This window comes from Xiphias gladius, chromosome 8 (genome assembly GCF_016859285.1).
Source record: "Xiphias gladius isolate SHS-SW01 ecotype Sanya breed wild chromosome 8, ASM1685928v1, whole genome shotgun sequence".
In the NCBI taxonomy this organism is placed as follows: domain Eukaryota; kingdom Metazoa; phylum Chordata; class Actinopteri; order Istiophoriformes; family Xiphiidae; genus Xiphias; species Xiphias gladius.
Genome location: NC_053407.1, coordinates 17,093,724 through 17,121,269, shown reverse-complemented (window position 1 = coordinate 17,121,269; position 27,546 = coordinate 17,093,724). Strand labels below are relative to the sequence as shown.

Sequence of the window (27,546 nt, the reverse complement as noted above, 5' to 3'; positions counted from 1 at the left end):
ACGTTTCGTTTCCCTGTACGTATGTCATGCATATGTGTCGAAAAGACAATAAACCTGAACCTTAATCTGAACCTGAGGGCTGCAGCATAACACAGCATTAATAACTGCTACCCCCTTGAAACCCAGGATGAACTAAAGATGACGCATACTAAAATATATCCTCTAAGATATCCTCTAGATAGATAGATGGAAATCCTTTAGTGTTTCCTTCCTTCCGTATTGTCTTCAAGTTGAAGCTGTCTCCTATTATAGACAGAAAGAGAATATTAATATTGCATTAATGACGTTTAAATTTTTTTTTAATCTTTTTATGACTTTACTAACAGAATAACATATACATACAAAATATGTACAAACAAAACTGATCAAATCAGAGATATAGCAAGCATATATGTAAATGTAGGCCAGATATTGAAAAAAATATAAATACATAAAATAAAAAATACATTAAATCAATATATTGCACGTAAGAAAAATAAAAAATTTAAATATTGTAAGTTGTCATTGCCTTCTTGTTTTTTTAATGGTGAACGATTAAAGACACAGGTCACTTCCGGCTGCCATCTTCGTTTGGTCGAAGAAAGCTACAGGACACGCTTTTGTTAAAATCTTCTCTGCTGCCGTGCCGCCGACCGAATATTTTTCATTTCAGTCGGAAAGAAGAGTCTACGAGGATCCTGAAAATGTCTTTACAACCGCGGTGAGTGCCTGCGGGGTTTTTAAAATATTGTCTTGTATTGAGATACTGATGCTTACCGTTAGCTTAACTTAACTCGCCTTGAACCCACCACCCTGGAACCCGCTCACTCTACTTCATAATATTACTTAAAGTATACTTTAAGTATTGCAGTAATTTTATGTCTGACCCATAACTCCTATAGCGTTAACTTAAGTTCCTAGTGGGCTTTTATGTGGCTTTTAATTGTCATGGTTAGACGAATAAGGATTTAAAGTAGTTGTTGTCTCCTGCTGTTTAGCTGATTGAATGCCATAATATTAATCGATCTAGAGATAATATCATTTTATCTAAACCTAGCCTTTTTTTTTTTTTTACTATTTCTCCGCACTCTTCCCTGTACTAGTATTAAGTAAAATTACAGCCAACAGGCCAGCGATATTCCAAAGTACACTTTCTAACTTGTAGGCTAACTTGTATACACTCGTGTTAAGTCTCGCAGCCTCGTTAAAAAGCTATCAAAAAGGTGTAGCTTTCAATTGAATCAGGTGTTCAAGAACTTTAGTGGATCGAAAAATTGCAGAGTAGGGAGGCTATAGCCATGAGCAATTAAATGATTGACAAATTGGAACATTAATTTCATGTCCAAATATTCCCCAATATAATTTTCTCAGAAATTATTTATTGCTGTTTTGTTGAACTTAAATTGATCAACCAGTGTTTTCCCAGGGAACTGAACCTGGGTGCAGCTCCTTTGCCAGTCAGGTCCGAGCTACCTTGCAAACATGCTACCTTTTGAAATGGCTGCTGCATTCAAGATGTGAGTCATGCAGCTTGGAATAAGTCTACAATTTTTGCTCAGGTTGAAACCTTTTCAGCTCAGGAGGATGGGTTTTCACCTCAGTTCGTGCCTTGCATGCAGTCCGGCTGTCTCTAAATTTAGCTTCCTGTTCATTCCGAGCACATTTTAAACACTTGCCATATGCCTCATCCTTCACACACTTCTCTTCACCTGTCAATGAGAAGGTCAACAGGGGGACATATAACACATGCATACATGCAGAGGTTTATGATATCCCCCCCAGACCCCACCACCACCTTGAAAGTACTCAGATAAACTAGTGCAGTGTCAAAGGCATGGTCCCTCACCAACCAGCCATTACACAAGGACAAAGCTGGAAATGCTTTGCCCCTCTGATACCTGCAGCATTGGTCTCATCCTTGCTGTTTACCTGACTAACCAAGTCGAGTACGAGGGCTACAACTAATTATTTTCATTATCAGTTGTTCTGCCAATTATTATCTCAATTAATTGCTATGTCTGTAAAATATCAGAAAAAACAGAAAAATGTCCAGCACAGTTTCTAAGGGTCCAAGGTAACATCTTCAGATGTGTTGTTTGACCAACAGTCCAAAACCCAAAGAGATTCAGTATACTATAATAAAAAACAGAAAAAAGCTGAAAACACACATTTATGAAGTTGACACCAGCATATATTTGACATATTTGCTTACAGAAACGAATCAAATAATTAATTGATTATCAAAATAGTTGCAAGTTGCCAATTTTCTGTCAGTCGACTAATCGATTCATTGACTATCAGTTTCAGCTGTACTGCTAAGGATTACCCACATCCTTGTCTATGTTTTGGGGAAGAATTAGTAATATGGCAGTACTGCGCTCATCTGAAAGACAGTGTTGAGGGTGTTATGTTTGAACCTGTGTGTGTGTGTGTGTGTGTGTGTGTGTGTGTGTGTGTGTGTGTGTGTGTGTGTGTGTGTATAAGAAAGACAGGCAGGGAGTTCAGCTGCATGCCCTCTTTACTTTTATCTTAATAGGTTAATTAAATTATGGTAAGTGGTGCAGTCAGTTGGTCTTATTGCTACCAACTAATACATCAGATCTGGTATGTAATTAACTTTAACAGCTTCATAGACCTTTTTAGTTATACAACAGCTAAGAATCTATATGAGTAACATTCATTAAGGCTGTATTATGTTAATATTGATTGTTTGATTATTTCTTGAGTCACTGATTAACCATTTAGTTTATTCATTTTTGTAACCATAATGAGATATGCCAGTTAATGGTGGTCTGAGACCATTAACTGGACTCAGACCACTGACTAATATCTTCAGTTTGCTTTTATGACAAATGGTCCGGAAGCCCCAAAGCCTTTATTAGAGTTACAGTTACATTAAACAGAGAAAAGCAGCCATTTGACGAGCAATGTTTGGGACTGAGAAGAACTCCAGGATGTTGACAGAGGCATGTTTAGGAGGCCACTAGAGGGAACCCAATCCATCATCATATGGCATAATTCACTGCAGTCTACTTTGAGATCTGGGTGCAGCATAAGATGATTGTATCTTGCAGGGGTGTGCACAATAAAAGCAGCCTCCGTACAATTTAACACAATCCAGTACAATAGCTGTGTGAGAACTATCTTTCTAAAGCTTGATTTTTTTTTCAATTGTTGTTAAGATGGTGTTAGACAGACATCAATTAAGCTCTGTGGTAATTTTTTTCAATAGTCTCGTCCCCCTGGGGAGCAAAATATTGGACACACCTTACTTTAAAATAATGAAATCCAACACAAACATTTACTTAGAGTTGCTGAAGGTGACTGTAATGTCACTCATTAGCAACAGCAGGCAAAAGCAGGATGATAATGTTACAACTAAAAATTATGGTCTGATAAACAGTTACATTAGAGTGGTTTTGCTTATTTTTTCATGCTTTCAAGTAGATCTCAAAATGCAAATTTGATGTCATTCAGGTATGTTTGAGTAAACCTACGAGGCTTTTTTTTTTAAAATAAATTGTAATTTTCCCATTCATTGTTTGGCATTTTAGCATTCAGTACTGTAATCATATTGCAGGTAATGTTTTACTTTGTTGATAAAAGCATGGTAAAATCATGGCTTGGTTTCACCCATGAAACAGCTTAATCGTTTTATCCAAAAACCAAGGGTAAAGAATTTAAATTTTTTTAGCTGCATCTACAAATTCAGAGAGTCATAGATAACCTCTGTGTGCTTTTCATGATTGATGTGTTTAGGGAGGCTTTGGTATACATGAGACGCTGCTGAGACTGACACTGAACAGATGAGGCAGGATAGAAGTAGAAAATTCATTGGTCTGGCTGCTCTCAAGATGCAGCTCTGCATGAAAGTGATACAATAACCTTGATAGAAAACCACTGGACACAAGGAAACAGCCAACATTTTGTGCTACTGCTTGAAAATATATTATTATGGAGAAGAAAAAGATGAAAAACTTAAAAGCTCCAGAGATGTTTTTGTAAGTAAATAGGACAATTTCATTCACTGTTCCTGGCTTGGACCATGCCCCTTTGGGCTGATATGGCTCACAACAGTGCTGTCTGGGGATTGTATTACTTTGCATGATGTCACAACCTGCGGCACCCAGCTGTACAGGTGCAGACCTGTCCGGCCCATGACTTTGTTGTTGATTTACTCCTTTTGTTCTCAGAATAGCCTGCGCCTTAAAGCTTGGTGCAATATTTACGATCACAGTGTCAGGGACTTTCTTCCAACTGCACCCGTGGGGGTAAGAGGGATGGTGAACCCACCTGCAGCAAAAAAAATGTTATTGAGTTAGGCCAGGTCAACTCTAACCACTGAAACTGGATAATGTTACAAAGCCTGTTATCTAACCTTGTGTTAAAATAATGTATAGAGCTGTTTCAGCTCTATACATTTTTTATTACTGAATGTATAGATATTATATTATTTATTACTGATTCATTGTTTCACTCAACCAGTTGTTTTTGCTAGGGAAAACGTTGCCAAATGTTTGCAGGTTCCTGCTTCTCAAATGTGCGATCATATACTGTATATAGTTAACTGAACATCTGTGGGTTTTGGACTCTTGGTTAGATAAATCAAGCAATATTAAGACATCCCCTTGGGCTCTGTCAAAATTCTAATGGCAGTTTTTTCACTTTTCCTGACAATTTATTAACAAAACTAACCAATTAATCAGGGAAATTATCAGCAAATTACTTAATAATGAAAATAATTGTTAGTTGCACCCCTAGTTAGCCCTATTGAATAATGTGTGATTGTGTTCTGTAAAAATAGTCTATTTCTGACAGTTTAGACTCTGTGTTAAGTCTGATAGGAATAGTTTGTTTGGATGAACGATGGTTTTTGCCGGCAGAATAGTGGATAAAGAAAAGACTGGCTGGTGGTTGGTGCTAGAATACCTAAATTGATTTGAATGTGGTTCCATACACTATATGTTACAGTGGTGGTTACAGTACATGTCAGTTATCACCAGTAATCGAAAGTCAGTGTGAGAAAACCACCTTGCTTAGTTTGCATGTCACAACTTTAAGGTCTCTTGAATATTGCTGTTTTCTAAATTTATATAGTTAAAGAATATGGCTGTCAATACTCTATATTTTTTTGTCTGCCAACAAATCCCATGAAAAGACCTATGCCAAAAGTGAATTGATTCTACTAACATGTACTGCCTGTGAAGCCAAAGGCTAATAAAGCTTCTTCATTTGTGCCATATGGCTCCACTGTTGCCCAAAAACTATTAAAAACACTTAATTGAGCCACGCTATTGTACAGGGTGACATGTTCCTACATTACCATGCACCTGGGCATGCTCTGGAGTTTTGTTTTTGAATCAGTCCCACATACATTATCCTGTTGCCCTTAATATGTGCCAGTATCCCAAATGTGTATTAATGGGCTGCAGCTGAAAATAGTCCCCTGCAAATACACTTTTTACTCCTGTTTTAGTCATGTTTGGTAAATGTTTTTTCAGGAAATTAGCCTATTTGTAGCCTATTTCAAAAGAGTTGCATCTTCAGTAGGTATGGATGGGCTTGGAGTTTAGTGCCACAGACAGGGTAGAAAGTTGGAAAGTATTGATCGATAGACTAAAACATTGTTGGTTCTGGGTCTTTTCATGATGTTCGTGACAGTGATTTAAAAAAAACAAAAAACAAAAACAGAAAAACACCAGCCATGTCTTTTTAAAATTTGTATAGTGTTTCTTTTGTTGCTTTGGTTATTAATCAGCTGTTATGTCACAGTCAGAGTTAATTTGTGCATTCTGTGTGTTGTGTGATAATTGGTTTTCATTCTGTAATTGCTTTGTGTTTTCATGGTCTTTGCCTGATCCAAAGTTTATATTAGTACACAAAATTGCATGGATCGAATGTTGGAAATCACCTTTGCTAGAGTACGTCACTTTCTTGGCTATTGAGCAATCAATAGATTTTATTTATTTGTCTTTGGCATTCATTTGTGTCTTTTAACTCCCCTTGCTTTTAAACGTGAGTCTAGGTTTATCGTGTCAGGCTTTGACTTGACTTCTGTGGTGACAGGCCAAGTAACAGACACTAAGCTTTTGTCTCTACCCTTCCGATTTAATCTAGCACCTGTTTGCTATGCAAAGCCTCAAGAAGGGCTCTTTGATATAGGGGTGAGTGTATGTGTGCACACACATCTGTGACTCTAACACTCTGATGCAAAGTCTGATGCTATCACTTGTATGCACTCACTAATCTGTGCTCCAAGGGTGGCCATGAGTCCTTGATTTTGCGTATTTATTTCCTAAAATAGTATAGAATAGCTACAGTATATAAATTATTCCAAACTGGATCGCACTAGTCTGTTCCAGCTTAGCCTGTTTGTTAGTCAGACCATGACCTGAAAGGAATAAATAATAAATTATAGAGCTACTGTGGGCTTTGAATGAAGAGTTAGTGTGAAGATTCATTTAATCTTAACACAAACTCTCCATAAATGGTTGGGCTAAATATAGAAAAAGACTCATGTTGAGGAAATAAGTTAAATAGCATAGCCTGTTAATGCCTAATATATCTTGTCGAAATATTCAAGTCATTTACAAGATTTTGACACAGTTTCAGCCTACTCGATAGGCCGTTGACCAGCTCAGCCAGAGAAAGACACAAATGTGAATGTGCTTTGGGCCCAGAAATGAAGAGGCCTGAAGAATGTCTTTGGTTAATCTGCCTGATGAGCAGTTTTTGTTGAAATGAAGGAGTGCCATCTTAGAACACTGTTATTAGTTTTTACACTACATTCATCATCTAATTAACAAGCTAGCTATCTTACTAGCCCTGTTAAAATCCCCCAGAATAATGATAGGAGAGTTTGGTTGTAGTAACTCCATACTGAGACTGTTTTCTTAACATGTTTTGTGAAATGTCATGTAATTGGAGATGTGAAGTATTGGCATGCTTTGTGCCTTAGTAGTTTCTTGTGCGCATTATATCACTGAACTGTTAAAACAAGCAAGAGGCATGGATAAGAATTTATAATCAGACAGTGGAGGTATTTTTCTTCAGATGCTGTTGCACATTTTACCAGGATCCTGATTTAAAACCTCTGTTGTGCCCATTTGTGAAACTTCTCAAAGTAGTTCCTATCGCACTATAATTGCAGTTCTGAAGATAATCAATATATTAGTCCAGGTTTAGATGCAGGCTTACTTTTACTTCCCAAAATAGTAATATCAGATGCAGAAAAGCATACTGTGGGTTTGAGAAGAGAGATTCCTCAAGTAGTCAGTTACATTTAAGAATTCATAAGAACTGGCCAGCAACGTAGTTGACCATGACAAGAGCCGCAGTACAAGGGAATTAAAAGTTATTAAATTAAAAGTACAATTACATTTCAGCTTTTAAATATTCTTATTTTGATTTACAAGTCAATGGCAGTTTCTGTTACATAAGGCTACTTCCTGAATAATTACTAAAAACAAGAAAAAAGGCAGGCGTGGAAGTATAAAAGGTGTGATTGGAATTTTTTGGCTGTAACATTTGTACACGAGAAGTATTTAGACTGTTTCAGGACATATTCCCACTCCCCTTACTTTGGCCAGTTTGAGTGTGCCTTAAGTCTGGTCAAACAAAAACTATTTTCTTTGATCTGTATACAGCTCTGTAAGTGGATATGTGCTTTCTTTTCAAAAGCCACAACTGGAGACTAAAGGCAAATATCTCCCAGTGTCTTGTACTTTGGTAGTATTTTGTACTCTGATTCTGACTGAAACTCCATCACAGCGCCCCTTCAAGCTACTGATTGTCAATAGGCCTAGGTGCCATGTGTGATGTTGTGCTCCAGGCCTAATTCTCGGCTTTGGTAAGGTATTCAGTTACTTCAGAATATATCAGTTTCAGCTTTTGTCATGTGTAGCTCCTAGGTAAAATCCCCTTCTTCTCTCTATAGTCTTTGTTTTTTCATCCACAGTGTTCGTAAAGCTAACTGTAGTCGTTTGTCATGGTGGAAAAACTGTCATAAAATTAAGATTCAACGGCAACATTTTAGTTGTTTCAGCTTTACCTATTAAATATCAGTTGAATCTTTTGGCTTTCTGCAGTAGCCTTAGGACACAAGAAAAGCCATAAAAGGCCATTAGGTTGAATTCACGTTACACAGTAACATACACAGTGTTGAGCACTTTGATATTTGAGTTTCGACGCAGGACTGCTGTGTTCCACCTATGTTTGACCTATTCTTACGACACAAGTTGTAGTGTAGTTGTTGAGTCTGAAATTGTACTGTTGCATTACCTGTAAATCATCAAATTGCACAGAATTATATTAGTTTTGTTTTCAGAGCAGATACAGTTAAGTTAAATTTTCTATTTTCTGTACACTGCTTGTTTTGTGTTTATAGTTGAAAGTGCACTGTCTTTCTTTTTTTCGGTTGATTTTTAGAGGACTCAGGTTGACAGTTAAATGTATTTTAAATATCTGTAACATTAAATTAAAGGGAAGCCAGGGTGGATGATGCACGTTTGACTAGTTTTTCAGATTAGCTGCCGATGGGAGTTAAACCTGCATTACTGTGGTCAGAAAGGAATATCTAGCTCCCTGTAGGTCTCATAGTTAGACCTAGATAAACACACACACAAAACAATGCTTTTAGACCTTTTTATTTTTAAATTTTGCAGGTTACCCTTGGGAAGATTATAATAGACAATCACATCACTCATAGACATCACAGTCTCATTTTTATCTGTTAAGATGTATGCAAAAGGTGATCATTTCATAGACTTTTTTTTTTAAAGATTTCAAGTAGGATTCTTCTATGCTGTCCTGTAAATGTTGTCATAAATAATTCTAAGACTGTGAAATAGGTTCTGTAGCTACTTTGATTTTTATCAGAAAGTTGTTATTGTTCCACTCTTTCACATAGGAACAAAGATGTTTAGACACCTGTTCTTTATTTCTGGACTAAAAGAGAAGAGCCCATACCCAAAGTGGAATTGGTTTTATGACTGTCTCAGCTTTTTTTTTTTTTTAAAGGCAACAGTGTTGTCATTTAACCCCTATCACATCATGCAGCTGGTTCCGTGTATGGCCTTTGTTGTACAGTTAATGCACGGTTAAACATAGTGGAATTTTTTTCAGCATGGCTGCCACTGATGTGGTATTATCAAAGCTTTGCCAGTAACTCAAACTTCACCCTCTCCTCACATAACTAGTTGTCAAGTTGTATCTGAGATGACAGAGCTTATTGGAAAAACCAGGGACATGAGAATTTGAGGAGAAAGCAAGACAGTGTCCCTATTCCTGATTTGATAATAAAAATACTGGATGTTGTGCTGTACGCTCATTTTAGGGGGGCAATAATAGCCTGACTCACCATGGACAGCATTCACAATTGAACAGCAGATCAGATAGTGTATGTGAACACAGACGATGGGACTGGATGAAACTTGTTGCATTTCACTTTTTTTTTCTTTCCTACTACAACTAAAATATGACCCTCTCTCCACACCTACAATGTGTTGTTTATTTTCAGAATGACTAAGGTCATTGCTAATGCTTTAAAATTAGAATAAGGCTTGTTTTTCACTGATCAGTCCTTAGATTTTACTTGGGTTTTTGCATAACTGTTTCTGTTGATTTAAAAAAAAAAATAATAAAATAAAAAACTGTGCTTTGAAAAATCAAAATCAAGCATAATGAGCCCTAGATGTGAGGCATACAATGCCTGAGTTGCTGAAACAAATAAGAGAGATTTTAAGATTGTGTCAGAGAGGTGGTGATTCAATGTAGTGATTCTTTCTTATACTTTAGTTTGTGTGTTTGATAGCATTATATTGTACGATATAAGTGATATATTTTTTTTGTGTCTACCACTTTTAGATGTTAAAGATTCTTAACCTTGAGAAAGGAGATTTGGCTCATGGCTCCGGGTTAAATGTGTATGCCTGAATCTGTTGTGCTATATTGCAGCATAATCATTGGACCTGTAGGGCTGAGTGAGTGTGAGGTGCTAAAATTATAAAAAGGAGCCCTCTGAAATAATCTCTGCAGGCTGCTCCTGACAGTCGTCAGAAGTAATCCTGGCAGGTTGAGTCCTGTGTTGTCAAAATATATCTTTTCTTTATTGCATCATAGAGCAATTTTAGTCAACACCTGAGGTACGCGGGAGGTGCTAACATCACAAGGGCTCTCTATGACAGATGGTCAGAAACTAGACTGACCAGGCTAGATCACAGCATGCACCAGCTCAGGGCTTCCTCTGTCTCTGTGTCAGATACTATAGCATTCATCTGATGAGGCTTTTTGGCTATTTCTATCTTAGCATGACACTGTTGAATTTTTACAGGCTTGTACCCAAGATCTCCAGCAGGCTTGACAGTACTTATATGTGATGGCATTACTGCAGTTGGGTACTAAAATTGAGCACTTTGGATTTTTGGCTTTTGGGTTTTTTGGACCTCTGGTCTGACACAACAAGCAATTTGGTGATGTCACATTGGGCTTCAGGAAATTTGGCTGGGTATTTTTTCAACTCTTTTCTGACATTTTATAGACCAAATGTTGCAGCCCTAGTGTGGATTATCTGTTGATGGCCTTTGAGCTGTTTTACATATCAAAGCAAAGGTGAGGTAATGCACTGTATAAAAAACAAATTACAGTGAGTTGTAAAGTTTGAATTTATACCAGTTGTGTGTCAGTCATTTACAGCTGTATTTGTCAAATGCATAAAACAACAAATTAATCCAGAATAAAAATCCACCGTTCCTGTGGTTTTATGTCCAGACATTGACTTACACCATTAAGCCTGCAGATGTTATGTAGGGTAAAGTTGAAGCAAGAAGCTTTCAGTATTTTAAAAGGCTCACTGTCAGTAAGTACAGAACATTGGATTTATGTTTAAATTGTATTATTGATTTTTTTCATATATATTTTATGTATTTACTCTTACGTATGGTCAGGTTAATATGAAAACAATCACTCCAGACCGGAACATAGAGCTACATTCAGTTAGTCAGTGCTCATCAGTTTGTTTTCTCATATTGGAAAGGTTGTTATTGGTAATGTATCTCTGTGTGGTTGTACTGGACACTAATGAGCTTGCTTTTCCTCTCTGTAACCTCTTAACCCTTTTCCGGGAATATGAACAACCCCATTTGTCACAAATGTTTGTCTGTGAGTGAGTGCATCTATTTTAAAAACCAATAAGAGGTCAGACTCAAGTCATGCAGTGCTTTTTGCAGCTCCATCTTGGCATAAATGAGAAGGAAAAGGTACAGCAGCTTTCCAGTCTGTTTTCAGTTGTCACACTTCAGTGAATATAACTGTATGTTAGCTTGGCTGAACAGATCTGACATTGTTTTTGTTTAATCCATGATTCAGGTGTGTCTTATTTCTGCTGAAGTCAGTATAATTAAATGCATGATTCATGTTCACTGTCTGAAGTCATAAAGCAGGGCATTACCAGATACCGATTACTCAGTTAACACTGTTGATATTCTAGCACATTGCTTATGCAGTGCACATGTCTGCCCGTCCTGTGTCACATGCCAAAAAAACTGTCCACTCTACTACAGAGCCATCACTTCTCTTTTAACACACACCAACCAGTAAAATTTCCTTCAGCTGCTTGTGTGATTCTTTCTTCTTTAGAATGGTAGGATCAAAGTCAAGCACCGGTCTGTGTACATGCATATGCCTTTACATCTGCTGGTTAGGGCTGTAACACATCAGACTGACCTTAGAGAACTAGCACTGACAAAGGCTTGGAAACGTTTTCCTGGGCTCAGCGTGAGACAGACGTTAAACTGGAAAACTGACGACTTGCTCTTGTAGCAATGGGTCTGTTTGATGTTGACGGAGTTCTCCGGGTTAGCATGGAAGCTGTGAGCAACTTAGTGTACTTCTGGTTCTCATGGGATGAAACTAGGCTGACATGGCCAAGGCGGCGGTAATATGAAAAGGGTGGGGAGAGTTCACACATGGTTTGACTTGTCTGCCACAGACAGACCTGTGTCATTGGAGCTTCTGAAGCTGGTCTTTCCACTGTGATCGCAACGCCTGTGAAACACACGTATTTATGTTTTTTTTTAGACACCAGGGTAAGTCACAGTTAAAGTAAGAGTAAAATTACTACAGAGAATTTTGTTCTGCAGCCTCTTTGGCTTTGACCATTAGGCTGTAACCAGGTTTGATATGCATAGGTGCAGAGAAATTAAGAGTTTCACTCTTACTGACTGATCTGAATTTAGGTCTTCAAGATTCCTGTGCCTTGGCAACTGTGTCATGGTTAAACTCTGTTTGATTTTTATATTCTTTATCCCTTCTGAGTCAATGACTGAGTATTTTCTCCTTATTTCCTGTCATCTGGAGGTCTTGACTACTGCTCATACTTGTGGGGATTTAAACTGCTGTTGCGGTTCAGTGCTGTCCATGGTGTTGCCTGAGAATGTGAGCAGTTTTCACATATCTTTGTACCCTTTGAGGGATTGCCACGCGACCCAGCAGCAGGCAGACATTCTCTGATCTGGTCTGTTTCTGGGCTGAGCTAAGTTTAGAGGCCTGCAGAGAGGAGTGACCTGAGAGGATTTCTGGGTGAGGCACAGAAATGGAGGCCTCAACTGCTCTTGTATTGGCTGTGGCCTGCACGCTCTGGTCAGCGTATTATTAGGCCTGGCATGGGACTAAAGTTTGCGCACACTGCATAATTCAACTTGGTGTCTGGCTTAACAGCAGCAATGTAAGGAGCACTGTGGGTTTGTGTGTGCCCTCCAAAAAGTGTCAAACTTGCTACAAGCTCACAAAATAATGTGTATGTTGTTAATGTAAGCCTTTTTCCTACGTTGGAATGTCTGATAGTAAAGTTTTGTACATTTATTTTATTTCAGCTTTCAGTTCATGAATGAATGAGATACCAGAACAATTCCTAGTTTCTACTGCTGTTACTCTCTACAATGACTGTTGCGGACTACACGGAGCTATATACACTCCTGCACTTCTGTCCTTGTCATGTTGTGATAGGAGGTTGGAATAGTTACAGTAAATGTCAGGAAAATAATTTATCAGTTGTTCTGCTAATGCACCAGAATCATATCTTTCTAGTCCCAGTGGTCTCCAGGATGGAGGATACAGACAGTAAAAACTATGTCTGTGACTAAATGTCCAGTTCAGAAAACTAGAAGTCAGGTTTGGACTCACAAAAAAACATTTCGTAATTGCTGGATGCTATGCTGCAAATATATCTTTGTGGGCTAGAGAGGACAGAAAGGACTGAGATGCTCAGTGTTTGCTCTTACATGATCATTATCATTCAACTCTCAACTAGAGAAATAATGGACATTTACTATCTAATAATTTATAGTTATCTTGTCTCACAAAATTACTAAAAATCAAAACATTTCAAGGCATAATAAAATAATGCATAGTGACAGTGAAATTTCTATTTATGCATGGTGTGTTGTTGGTGTACTCTTATAAACTCAGTCACATGACTGTGATGCAACAGTGGCGTAGAATTATCAGCAGTGCTTAGGTTTAGAAAAATAGAGATCTGCTCTGGAACACCTGACACAGACAACATGTCATTGCAAAGGCATATTGTGATTATTTCTCTCTAAAGCTTTTCAGTTGTTATTTCTTATGCACTCTTATCTCTATCTTTTATTCTGCTTTACTTAGTTACATTTTTAACTTGTTGTCGAAAGAGGTTTTACTTTTAATGTCTTAAATTGTTGACTCGACAGCAAAAATATACCACTCAATAGAATCTAGTAATGTGTAACTTAGCCTCATTTCTCCTTATATGCAGCTCCCACCTAAGCTACCTAATGTGACTGAAGTATGTACTTTTGCCCGCACCACTGTTAGCAAGCATCATATCCTAAATATTTCATGAAATGACTCAGGGTAGACTGTTGATGAAGCCACTCTAAATCTTATTGAAGCCCTCTGCACAGTCCGACAGCTCTATGCTGCTTATATACGATATTATTAAAGCAGGCTTTGAGTGTTTGCCTCAGCTCATTTCATTAAAATGGTTCACCGTGGGTTCACATTTATATATAGAAGTAAGACTGTACAGTTATTTACCATTGCAAAAAATGTATCCATATCTTTTTGTTATCTATTGTGAGAATCTATACTGTTTTGTGGAAATAAGATATAAAATGGAAATAAATATATAATGAATTTTGTTAAAACAGATTAAATGTATACATTTACACAATCCCATCAACGCCCTACTAGACACCCTACTCTATTTAAAATGCAAAATGCACAAACCTGTGCATGAGTTGAGATGCTACAGCAGTTCTTGCCATAGTTAATCATATGTAACTGAGTTCAATAACTGTGGAAATTTTGTCCTCAGTTGATCAGCTAACTGCTTTAGAGGTGCACTAGGAAGGATCAGACAGCAAATCAGAGTACTTTTTGTTGAGGTTTGTACTAAAGCTTAGCTTTTGAATCTTAAGGTACACAGCAGCTCACATTTCAGCATTATAATACACATAGATTGTAATGAATATACTGTAACTGTTCATATACACAGTAAATGGATAGGAGTCTTCCTAGTCGTTGATCAGAAGAGTGCCCCCGGTGATATTCAACTTCAAATTGAGGCAACTGATTTGCTTTTTTATTGGATTCTCACCTTGTCATTAGAAGTGCGGCAGACAGGCGCTTGCAGCAAATAAACAGGCCTGCAATGTGCTTACAGTTCACTGTACTCCAGACATACCTGCTTTTTAAGTAAGGCCCACAAATTACCATTGCCCAAATGTTTAATTTTAGACAGAGAGAGAAAAACAGAATAATGTTTAGTGGGACTGGTATATAATCCTGGGGATTATTTAACCTGGAGATCAGATGCACTCATCTGTCACTGGAACCTAGTTTGGACAAAAATTGAAAAATATGCAACTGTAAAATAGGCCTCGTTAGAGCCCAAAGAACAATTAAATAATAATGGTAATAATATTGCTATATTACTGCTTTTCCTTAATGCCAGGGAAGATATGATGGATAGATTAAATAGCTATTACTTACCCTGTTAGACTCACAAATTAAATTCACATGTTGCTGTACCAGCAGTTTTTGGTGGTAATTAAAACATTTGAAACTGTCGCAATCAACCTTCTCATGACATGAACCATAAATGTTGAAGACAGAAAATACAATAACTGCATGCTAATTTCAAATCTGAGTTGAATGTTGTCTTGCAATTGAATTTTAAGATAGAAGTCATTTTGAAAGAGCTATTGCTCCTTTTTAATCGCTGTTATAAAGGTTGCAAGAATAAAAGTTTCTGACTTGGCTTTTTTTGCGCCTAAATTTTGTCTTTTTGAAAATGGGACAAACTTTATACTCCACTCAGTCACATGATTTTAAAAATCATTTTAAATTTACGTATCTTTTTTGAATCCACAGACCTGGTGATCTGTTTAATGTAGCCAGCTTCACCTTGCTGTGGGGCTCTGAGCTTTCTTTAGATCAGCCTAACAATGCGTATTGTAATATGCCTGCTTTGTCAACTAAGTGTGGTGACAAGAAGAGTGTTTCTTGGGGGGACGAGAGTGGGACGTGAATGGAGAGGTGAACATAATCGCTGTGTTGCCGCGGTAACGTAGAACATGATACTGCAGTGAGAGTCTGTAAACAAGGTGACTGGTTAGCTAGTGCTGTAAGAGAAGACCCCGAAGTTGTTACCTGTAGCCTCTTTGATCAGCAGCAGAGGAGACAGATCTCATTATCATGTAGCATGTCACTAGTATCAAGGGTTTCCAGAACAGCGTGATGGCTATTTTCGGTTCCACTGATCCATATACAGTTGGAAATTCATCTATATGGAGGAGGAAATGCTCCACATTTTACTGCCATTGCCATTTACAAAAAAAAGAAAACTTTCAACACATTGATTTCAATGTATAAACACATTCAATTGCGTTAAAAGTCCACCTACACGATATCATCACATAAAAGTTTGTCATTCCTTCTCTTAGCCCTGCATCCTGAGAAATGATGCACCTGTTTCAATTTGGTCTGCTGAACAAAACATACCATATTAGGAAATGAGATAGGTTGGGCAAGGAGAGCAAAATACTGATGTTTATAGTTTACTGTCTTTCGTTAGCCCTACTCAAACGCATGGTCAAATACCAAACATTGGCATGATAGGACTGTGAATGTCTCACATTGCACCAGAGCTGTAACGGAGCAGCTGTAGCAGAGCCCCTGAGACCCTGGGGAAAGGTGCCAAGGGCGGGGCTCTGTTATCTCACAGATGAAAGCACTTTATGCTGGGATTAAGATCACTATTCCAAGACAAAGTAATAAGATGCAACTGCTGCTCTTAATATTCTTACTGATAGCAACATCTGCACTGACTTCCTTGCCTTAAATAAGTTAGAGGCCAGAAATAGAGTTCAGGTTTCATATCAAATGACCCCCTGCAATGGGAAAGGCTTTCTTATAATTTCCAATTCCGTTAAGAATCAACACTCCACTGGATATCCCTTGTTAAAGTTGATGTTATAAATTGGGATGTACACATGGATGTGAACAAGAAATACAAGAGGGTTTACATAAGAAAATGTTGTTTATTCAGAGAGACCACTGGATTAACACGTTTTCAAAACAAATGTGGTCTGATGGTCTATATGTTTGACATTCAGTAGGTCGTGTTTAAGTTCAGTGGTGTCTGAAATCCCCTGTTAAGACAGCTAACATTTATCACCAATGGTTAGTAGAACAATAGTTAGTTAGAACAATCCATTACAAGTTTTAGTCTGTTTGTGAATCACATTACCAATTTTAACTTTTGATTGCTTTGTTTTTTCTTGCCTTACATATATGTGTGAGGTTGGGTATTGCCATACTAATGCTAATGTCACTTCTCGATCCTGTACTGCCTGCTACACAATGGTAATATCAGAGTGTATGTCATGGTGGCTACAGAGGGGGACAGCCAATCACCTTTGACCTTTTAATTTCAGAAGTAGTCTCCGAGGCTTGGGTAGAGGGGAGGGGAGTGAGGATGCTGCTGCTAAGTGTGATCAATCAACACCATGTTACCACAGTTGACCACCTCTTCCTGCATGTGTGAAATTTGATCGACAATTCATCGACACTTAACCCTTCTGGCGATATTTTCCCAAATTGGATCATGAAAATAGATTGCTTCTGTGGCTTCTGAGAACATGTATATATCTGCTTATATACATTTTAATATTTGTATGTGGTTGAACCCAAAACATTATTTTGTTAATTATGAGGCAATGTGTGTGTTTGTTTTTTTAAATTTAATACTCTTTAAAAATTAGTGTTACTACAAACTCAGTTCTTATGAATATGAGTAATATTGCCATGAATAGTAGCAGTGTTTGGCCAGTTTTCACATAATGCTTGCATTGGTAGCACAGGTTGCAGATTGATTAGATAAGTCATGAATATATCTTAATTACAGTATATTCCACTGAGCTGCAGAGGGGACCTTTTTCAGACATTATGAGCAGGCTATAATGGGAACATCAGTCAAAAGTGTTGCCACATCTGTGTTTGTTTGTCTGATGCTCATAATTTGGTTTTCCAAATTTCACATCTGACTGTGTTATAATGCTTCTGCAATTTTTATTTAAAACCGCAGAAATAGCTTTTTGTATGTTGCCATGTCAGGATCACTCTCGTCTCTCTATACTGTCATTGTTTTTTCTTTTTTTTCTTTTTTTCTTTTTGCAAAGAAATTGCTTGAATCTATTTGCAACCGTGAAACAGAACAGCTCCTTGGAAAAGAGGCTTTTCATTGGGAAAGTAGAATGATAGCCTGTGTGCTCCAGCAATAATATTTCAAGGCTGTTGTCCCCTGCGGTCATAAGGGGTTCAGCCAATTTGTGTTAGCAAAGGTCATGTCTGTCTGGAGTGCTGTTTACATTCTGGGGTACCCTCCTTCCTCAGGCGTTATCCACTGAATAGTGTCACACACACAGTGGAAATCACATGGCCTTGTTCGAGTACAGTCTGCATTCCAGTCAACCTACAATACTTGGCATGTGAGGAATGTTTTATGCTCCATTTTAAAATGAGAGAGTCGGACAAAAGAGCAGTTAGATGGATTTTTCTGTCTGCACTGTCACACTTATTAGGGTCTTTGCTGCACATACAGTGCTCCTTTATTTTCTCCTTCTGTTTGGGTGTATTGTAACCGAGATGATATTGTTACTGTTTTTGTGAAGGTCACATCTGCAAGTTATAATGATGGATCTCTATTTTGAATTTGCTGGACTGTAACGGAGTAAAACAGCACACGTTGTTTTATTTAGGCCTAATTATTTCTCTTTTTTTTTTGTGTGTGGCGACCATCATAAGTACAGATCACAGATGACGGCCGTGAGTTGAGTTGTCCATGGACATTTAAAGGGCTAAGTTTCATTCTTTAGCTGGCCATCCGGCCTCAGATTAAAGGTCTCTGTGGTCTGTCATTTCTGGCCTTCAGGACAAACTGTGTCATCCTCACTGCAATGGACTCGCGTGCCAAAACACGCTGACAACTGTCCTTCAAATTCATGCTAACCCTTCAGTTAGCTGTCTCATTATATTGATAGTGCACTTCAGTGATAATTAAATAAATAAAGGAGAAGATTTAAAATATGCTGATTTAACTAGCTAATTAGTTTGCTCAATTTCCTTAATTTCTTAGTCTGAGGGCTCCTTTGGCAAATGATCTGTTTAGTCTACAGCCTGGACAGGACCGTCACGAGAACGCTGCCTGGCTTCACTTAAGTTCACTATAGGTTAAAAGCTGTGCAGTATAGCAGGATGTTTTGTTTTGAATTCATCAGTGATCTCTTCTCCATTGTTTTTGAACAAAACTAGATCCTGTAAGGGATCAGTTGCTGATTATTGCTATCCAGAGTTGTAAAGGCATTCATGTAGCTCTCCAGCTGAAAAGAGAGGACACAGTGTGTCCACCAATGTGAAAAATGTTTACCTCTTAAACTGGACTTAGAGCTAATACAGTACTTGGGCAGTGCTACAATACAGATGAGTTTGATTTGCTTCTTTATTTACTTTGTTATTTACTTTACACATTGCTCTCTTGCCATGAACAACAGATCTACATCTTTGTGTAACCAATTTATCGAAGTTATTATTATTCTCAATTGTTTGGGTTGTGATAGATGTCACACTGTATGAGAGAACACAGCTGCAGTCTGTTTACACTATACATGACAGTCTGTTTAGTTTATCGACTGCTGTGCAACTGAATACATTAACATTGCTGATGGCATTATTATAAGTTATTAATCGTAATAATAACAAGTGGTTTCCCAGTAATTACATTTAAGGTCGGTTTAAACCGTCAATCCATTACAAAAATGCTTGGGTCTTCGGCTTGTGTCAACCTGGCCACTTGGTAGGTCTGCCTTTCTTATGCTAGCGTACTGTTGGTTTATTAGAGATACTGGGATTGATGAGAGGCTCAGATTCAAACATGCAGTAAGTGCACAATGTACAACCAAAACAATAAGCTAAAAACTTCAGAGACGGGTGATAATTCCCTGTGATTTTGGCACTCTGATTTTCACCTTTCAAATTACACAGAGACGCAATAAAGCGATTAGTTGATCAACAAAAAGTTGATCTGAAAAAGTTTTGACTGTTGATTAATTGTTTAAATCATTTTTAAAGCATGAATGTATTCAAACATCCTCTGTTGCCTATGATGGTATAAACCCGGTGGTTTGAACCGGTTCATGAACAAAACAAGTGATTTGCATGCTGGGAGATTTTCTGATATTTTATAGTACAAAAACAATTGTTCAAATAATCGTGAATATAATCTGCACAATGATCTTGTAAAAAAAATAATTCTAAATTACAGCCATAATGTTAAAAGAAACAAAAAAACAATGCATACGCAGGTTTAAGTGCTGTTTTCTTACAAAAATACTACTTAGAAGAATTTGAAGAAAATTTCAATGGAACGAGAGGAATGTAAGAGTTTCAGAGTTTCTTTCAATCTCTGCATACAGTATACATACCACTGCACTCTTAGTCCAGATTAGACATGGGATCTTTGCACTCTGCTCACAACAATTGGCTGTCATTTTCTGCTGTTTGACTGAGTGTATTTTGTTCAGCCTGTTTCGGTAATGTGTGTCCTTTTGACAGCGTGTACATACTTGTGGATGTGTGTTTGTAGTTGTTTGGAAGGACTGAGATCATGTGGTTCTAACTAACCATTGTTATCAGTGGTGGTGGTCTGTGGTGCACCAGCATGAAACGGTGGTTAGCAGCTGACCACTGGGAAAAGGTGACTATTGCATCCATCCCATTGTGGCCAGAGTTGTGCTTGAAGCATTGGCATATTCGCACAGCAGTTCCTGCCAAATTTGTTGTGACAGCCAAGTTCAAATATAATCATTGTGAGCAGATGTTAAATTCTAACAATTGCACCAATCCACTCACAACCGCCGCAAGGAATCTCAGATGACCTTTTTCAGAGGTTGAATATCAGCACGCTTTGTGAGCACTGGTAAGCAAGCACTGGTCACGCAATCGAATTACTACAGAGAATAGACATTGTGTGGGCTCCCATGCACTGGACACACACTCATGCAAGCGCACACACACACACCAACAAAAACACACAGTCTTTGCCCCAAAGGGATAAGCCGCATTATAGTGTACATCATATTATATCCATTCTGACAACAAACCCCAGTGATGGTACACAATTAAGTGCAGTTGATCTAATTATTTCATAGGTCTGGCTCTAACCACTGAGGGCATTTTACAATTACCTGATCATAAATATTAAATTTGGACTTGTGTGCACTGAAAAGAGCTCAGCAGTGACAGAGAGAGTACTGCTACAAGGAGCACCTCCCTTCCTCCGTCCACTCCTCTGCCACCCTTCCACAGAGGCAGCCTATGATGTAATGTTCCTGCTGCTGATAGAGCAACCCCCTCTCCTGCTTTTTTATGTACCCCCCCCCCCCTCCCCTCCCCTTCCCATTTGCTGCTGCTGCTCTTGCTGGTGGTGATCGTGGCGGTGTATGCTTGCGTGCGGTGCCGGTTCAGCTGCATCTCTGGGCATCTCTTGGGATCCCTGCAGAGCTTCTTTTCCTCTGTCACCACTCGATCGAGAGCCACTCCTACTGAGCACTGCAAGATCTCATCCTCTGCCGATTACAGGTAATTCTTCTGGCTCATGACAAAAGAAATTCATAATAAATAGAGAGGCAGTAGAAAGTAGAAAGGAGGAGGAGGAGGTGAGAGAGGAAAATGGGGAGTAATAGACAGAAGGTTGACTGAGTGGCCAGTTAGCTGCTGAGTAAATTGGTCTGGTTGCTGAAAGCTTCTTGTCGCCACGGCGCTGGATACCATGGCAATTGCTCCCTCAGTGTGTGTGCATGTACAGTAGTATGGTGTTGGTTTCCATGGTAAAGATGTGACGGATCCCCGTGCTGGCTCAGAGGTAATTCAGCATGTGTCGTGGAAAGCTGCAATTACCTTTGGTGTGAAGTAATTTCTCATCTCCTGTGCATTTTTTTTTTCCCCACTTATATGACATTTTTTAGAAGATCATAGCTTTACTGTATTTTTTGATTTCTTTTAGAAAATCAATTTGCATCGGATAATTATTTACTTACTTCCATGGAACATATTTCTCACTTTGAGTTGTGTGCCCTACAAAAACTGGGCGTGTACAATGAAAGTCATGTAGCCCAGATGAATGATGCGGTGGGTGTTACCTGCATGCAGATTTTTGACTCGCCTCGGAAATCAACTCTGATTTACGGTGCATTACGTAAATGCTGACCCTAACACTTTACCTTCTTCGTCGCTGTCTTTTAATGGGATGTGTAGTTCTAGCACAGGACCAAAGTGGGTTGGCTGTAAATGTTTGGTAGGTGATATTTGGGAAGTTGCTTAACCTTAACTCTTGCACTATATCAGATGCTAAATTAATATTTCATCTCTCGTCTGCCCCACATGTAGATGGCCTCATAACTAATTTATCTTCAGGATTTTCCCTGTGCTTGAGTCATCACTCATTTCCACTTCCTTTGTCTAATACTATCCATTCATCTCATCATGTCATTTCTCTCAGTACATTAGGAGTATAACATTTCTCTTTTGTTGTAATAGGCTTGATGAACTGACACATCTCCAGATCACAGTCTCATCAGCCCTTTGGGATCAGGATATATTCCAGAGTACGGTCCTTGCTTGGATTAAGCCGAGAGAAACCATGTGGTACTTCAAGGGTTATTTTATGATTTCCCCATGGGGAAGGGGTCATGTTTACAGTGAAGGTAATTGGTCTTTGAGACACAGGACATATTATCCCTGAGGCCATTATTCTTCTGCATTTGCTGAATAATAGGCTATCTAGCCACAGCATGAATGTAATTAATAGACAGCTGAAACTATAAGCAGTATATTCCAGTTGTCATTTACGCCTTCATCAGTATCACCTGACAAGTTGACGTCAGTACACCACTGGAGGGTTATAGTTTACTGAAGATACCCATTGGGTAAGATTATTATTATTATTATTATTATTATTATTATTTTATTTTTTTTAATTTATTAGTTCTGATGTTAAATGTGCGGTGGAATCTAAAATTATTACAAACGGTCTTATTTTTTAGGGTTGTATATAAATATTGATCATGTCTGTGTAATTCGAACTTGACATGTAAAGTGGTGAATTTGCACTTCGATCAGCTCAGACCTTTTGAGGTCCTAGTGGCACCAAAACCTTCCTGTATAGTAGTGATGGGCAATATGTTTAGATATATGTAATTCTGTATCATATATTGTTATATATTATGTGGGGCTGCAACTAATGATTATAAAATGTCAGAAAATTGTGAAGAATTCCCATCACAATGCCTAGAGCCCCATTCAGTTAACTGTAATGTAAGACAAGAAAGACCACTACATTTTCTCATTTGAGAAGCTCAAACCAGAGAATATTGTTTACTCAAACAATTAATCGATCACCAAAATTGTAATAAGCTAATATAAATGATTAATCAACTGATTTTTGCAGTTTTAATATCAGGACATGTTCAGTTGAGAAACTGTATACTGTATATGTCACTTGCCAATGAAAACCATGTATCAACACTTTTGGTGATTTTGAATTTTTTAGATAAACTAGATAATTAAATGTTCCTTTATGGGTTTAAAAAATTCTTCTTCCTCTTATGTATGGGCCATCATAAAACTGAAAACAGGGCTATTTTCTTAGCTCAGGAAAAATTGACATTTTAGCGATACATGGTTTTCATAGGCCTATGATGATAGATAAATTAAATTAATAGATAAATAGTTTAACAAAATAATTTGTTTTTCATGGGATTGGGATTATTCTGTAAATTAAAAAGTGTACAGATAAAGATACTTAGTCAAATTGGTTCAACAGTTCTGTCAGTCTAATATTGCCACCGCTGTCCTGCTCATTGATTTACAATTTTGCCAACAATGACTCAATACAACCAGAGATATTAAAGGGCAATCTACCACAGTATAGATGGTATAGAAAAATCTCTTACCGGCTGACAAATTTCATGGTATATGAGGAATTGTCCACCCCTTTACTCTATGACACAAGCTTTGAGAATAATATAGATATTGCTGGACTAGTGAATGTAAATTCCTTGCCTGAGAAGGGAAATAATTACTTGATTAAATTCCGCCTGTACTGAACAGAGCAGGACATGGTGGTTACTGGATATGTGGCTGTGGGGGTGTGTATGTGTGGGGGAGGGGGGGGTAAATACAAAGAAAAAGAATCTGTGCTGCGATCATCATGGGGCCACCCACCTGAGGGCATCAGGAGCTGTTCCTTTGTTCTCTCTTTTTGAGTTGGTTGAATTTTTTTGCTTTGGAGCTGTGCCATTGGCTCTGGTTTGACAAAGTGTTAATCCAGTAAATAGTTTGGCAGTCTAACTAGACATATTCTTCTTTAGATAAATTGATTCCTTGCCTGAGAAGGGAAATAATTACTTGATTAAATTCCGCCTGTACTGAACAGAGCAGGACATGGTGGTTACTGGATATGTGGCTGTGGGGGTGTGTGTGTGGGTGGGGGGGAGGGGTGAAGAAAAAAAAAGAGTTGATGATTGCTGCACGATGATTGGATGGCCCACCTGAGGAGCATCCGAGCTGTTCCTGGTCTTGGCTGTGCTAATTTTTGAGGGCTTTTTTTGTTTTGGTGTTGTGCCATTGGCTCTGGTTTGACAAAGTGTTAAGTTAAAAATAAGGTAAATGGCAAACTATTAAATTGCTATTTCTTTCTCTTTAGATAAGATGAGAAGGAAAAAAATGGCTCAAAAATGCTTGCTTTGGAGCTTGAGTGCAATCACCTGAAAGAGAGCATGATATGAAAGTCACACATACAGTATGATGATTTAGTAGACGTGACTGGTAATGCTGGGAACTCCAGTAGCCGTTTCAGACCAGTGAGTAATAAATAGGATGGTGACATAGGGAAAATGAGCATGTTTGCAACAGTCTAATGAAAGGACCAGCGGTGAGTCACATAGATGGCTGAGCTCTCATACACACACCCCAGGGATTGTTCACTGGCATCACCTCCCTGCCAGAGGGCACTCATCCCACAAACCCTCTGTGCTGGAGAGCTACGTTGTCAGAGATGGTGGACTAATGCCTTTGGTTGTGTCATGCCCAAACAGACGAAGCACAAGATGAAAAACCTCAACACCCAGCATACACCAGACCATCTGGGAAGAGCGTGATTGATCATATGCTAGGTATATTACACACCATCCAACACGCTGAACCAGTTGGACTCAATGCCAGAATGAGTCACTCACCTCAGTTGTGGGTCACACTGTGCCACCTCAGCCGGTGCTTTTCTGGACAGCTCATTCACCTTTACTCCAAATAGGAAAGATTATAAATGTGTCCCATTAAGTTTAAAATTAGGTTTTTGTTCCAAAGAATTATAAAACCATCCATGATTTAATAAAGATTTAATGGTGGGCTGCAAGTAATGATTATTTTCATTATTGAATAATCTCCCGAATATATCCCTGGCTCATCCATTAATCATTTTGTTTATAAAATGTCAAAAAATGGCCGAAGATGATGCCATCCTGTGTCTGGTTTGGACCAACCATCTCTCCAAAACCTAAAAGATTTTTAGTTTACTATTACATAAACCACAGTAAAGCAACAAATCCTCCCATTCAAGAAACTGGAATGAAGGGATGTTTGGTATATTTGTTTGACAATTAGCTTAAACAATGTATTGATTATCAAAATAGTTGCAGATTTTTTTTTGTGTCGATTGACTAATCACTTAGTTTCAGCTCTAGTTTAAAGGTAATCCAAAATGGTTAAGGTCACCCAAAGGGTAAAATGCATCTGGATGTTAGATATACAGTTAGATCCACAAGTATTTTGACAGTGACACAGTTTTCGTAATTTTCCCTCTGTACACCACCATGTTGGATCTGAAACAAAGCCATTGAGATGTGACTGAAGTTTAGACTTTCCGATTTAATTTAAGGGGTTTCACAAAAATATCACATGAACTGTTTATGAATTACAGCCATTTTTATACATATTCCCTCATTTTCAGAGGCTCAGAAGTAATTGGACAAATTATCAGTTTCATGGCAAGGTGTTGCCTGTTTGTTATTTCAAATTAAGCAGATACAAGGTCTGGAGTTGATTCCAAGTGTTGAATTTGCATTTCGTAGCTGTTCATAGGAACTCTCAATATGTAGTCCAGAGTTGTTGATGTAAATGTACCTATCAGACAGATGGCAGAAACTTTAGGAGTGGTCAAATCAACAATTTGGTACATTCTTAAAAAGAAAGAATGCACTGGCGAGCTCAGCAACACCAAAAGGCCTGGAATACCACAGAACAAAATTCAAGTGGATGATCCCAGAATTTTTTCCCTGGTGAAGAAAAACCCTTCACAAAATCTAGCCAGGTCAAGAACACTCTGGAGGAGGTAGGCGTATCATTATCAAAGTCTACAATCAAACAGACGCATTCATGAATGCAAATACAGAGGGTTTACCACAAGGTGCAAACCACTGGTAACACTCGAGAACGGAAAGACCAGATTAGATTTTCCCAGAAAACATCTTAAATATCCTGCCCAGATCTGGAACAAGATTCTTTGGACAGATGAAACCAAGATTAACTTTTAACAGAATGATGGGAAGAAAAGAGTACAGAGAAGGAAAGGAACGGATCATGATCCAAAACATACCATATCATCTGTCAAACATGGTGGCGGCAGTGTTATGGCATGGGCATGTATGGCTTCCAATGGAACTGGGTCACTGGTGTTTTTTGATGATGTTACTGCTGATAGAAATAGCAGTATGAATTCTGAAGTGTACAGGCCTATACTATCTGCTCGGATTCAGTCAAATGCTGCAAAGCTGATTGGATGGTGGTTCACAGTACAGATAGATAATGACCCAAAACCTACTCAAGGCAAAGAACTGGACTAATTCTGAGCCTCTGAAAATGAGGGACTATGTATAAAAATGGTTGTAATTCCTAAAAAATTTATGCAATATTTTTGTGAAACCCCTTAAATTAAAGCCGAAAGTCTACACTTCAAATCCATCATGGTAGTGTGCAGATGCAAACTTATGAAAATTATGTCACTGTCCAAATACTTATGCACATAACTGTATGTTACAGGTCTTTTATCACATGATGCCTTTATGACAACCAGTGGCCCATCAGTGGGTCAGTCATTACAAACTTATGCTGTGCATCAAAACCTGGCTCAAACTCAAAACTTTATTTAGAATTCTAGAGCAGATCCCAATGTTTCCAAAGATACTAAATATGTCAGGGTGAATATTGGTGAAATTAGAACAGAATAGAATATCTTCATTTGGTAAAAAACACAGTTTCTTGGGTTTCAATCCAAAAAAGACATTGTTAGTGGTCCAGATGGAGAAAGTGAGTGTTCAAGTGCAGAAATGTTAATCAGTTATCAAAGGGGAAAAAGGTGGCACTCCACCGAAGCTAGAGTATTTCTCTCAGTGGAAACACATATAGATTTAATGAAGATTTGGAACAAGCTGATACTGTCAGACAAGTGTGGAATAAGATGATTTCAACAACCTTAAAGCTACTTCAGAGGAAGAACTACTTCCATCCCATGTACAAATAATCATAATAATGCAATGATTCAGCATCAGTGTTTTACGGTGACCTGGTTTTACAGGACAATACTGAGGTGGAAAATGGGCAAATGTAAGTGGTGTGAGGACAAAGAAGGGCCTTCACTGAGCAGTTGTGACTCTGGTAGCTGTGTTGCTTTAGAACTCAGTTGGTTTGTTTACTGGGATTTTCCCTTAGCTGATGGAGATGAACAGACGCTTGAAGTAAGTGTCGACCATGGACCTGCTGTTACTATGCAACTGCTGACAACCTATAATATGCACAGCAGTGTTTCTGCTAAATTTGAAATATTTTGCACTTTTTGTTTACATTGATTTTAGAACTGAAAAGGTGTTGTTGGTAGTTTGCTTTCTTTTTTTAGTCAAAAATTAAATATGAGGTTGGCCC

At 38.2% G+C, this 27,546-nt stretch overlaps 1 protein-coding gene across 1 annotated transcript in view; it reads left to right on the top strand.

Annotated features, from left to right (window-relative positions):
- Positions 1-581: 581 nt before the first annotated feature.
- sema4ba (sema domain, immunoglobulin domain (Ig), transmembrane domain (TM) and short cytoplasmic domain, (semaphorin) 4Ba) overlaps positions 582-27,546 on the top strand; it is a 69,061-nt gene continuing 42,096 nt past the window's right edge. Inside the window, exon 1 of the mRNA XM_040131911.1 lies at positions 582-700. The gene's annotated coding sequence lies outside the window, so the exon portion shown is untranslated. The remainder of the gene's footprint in view (positions 701-27,546) is intronic.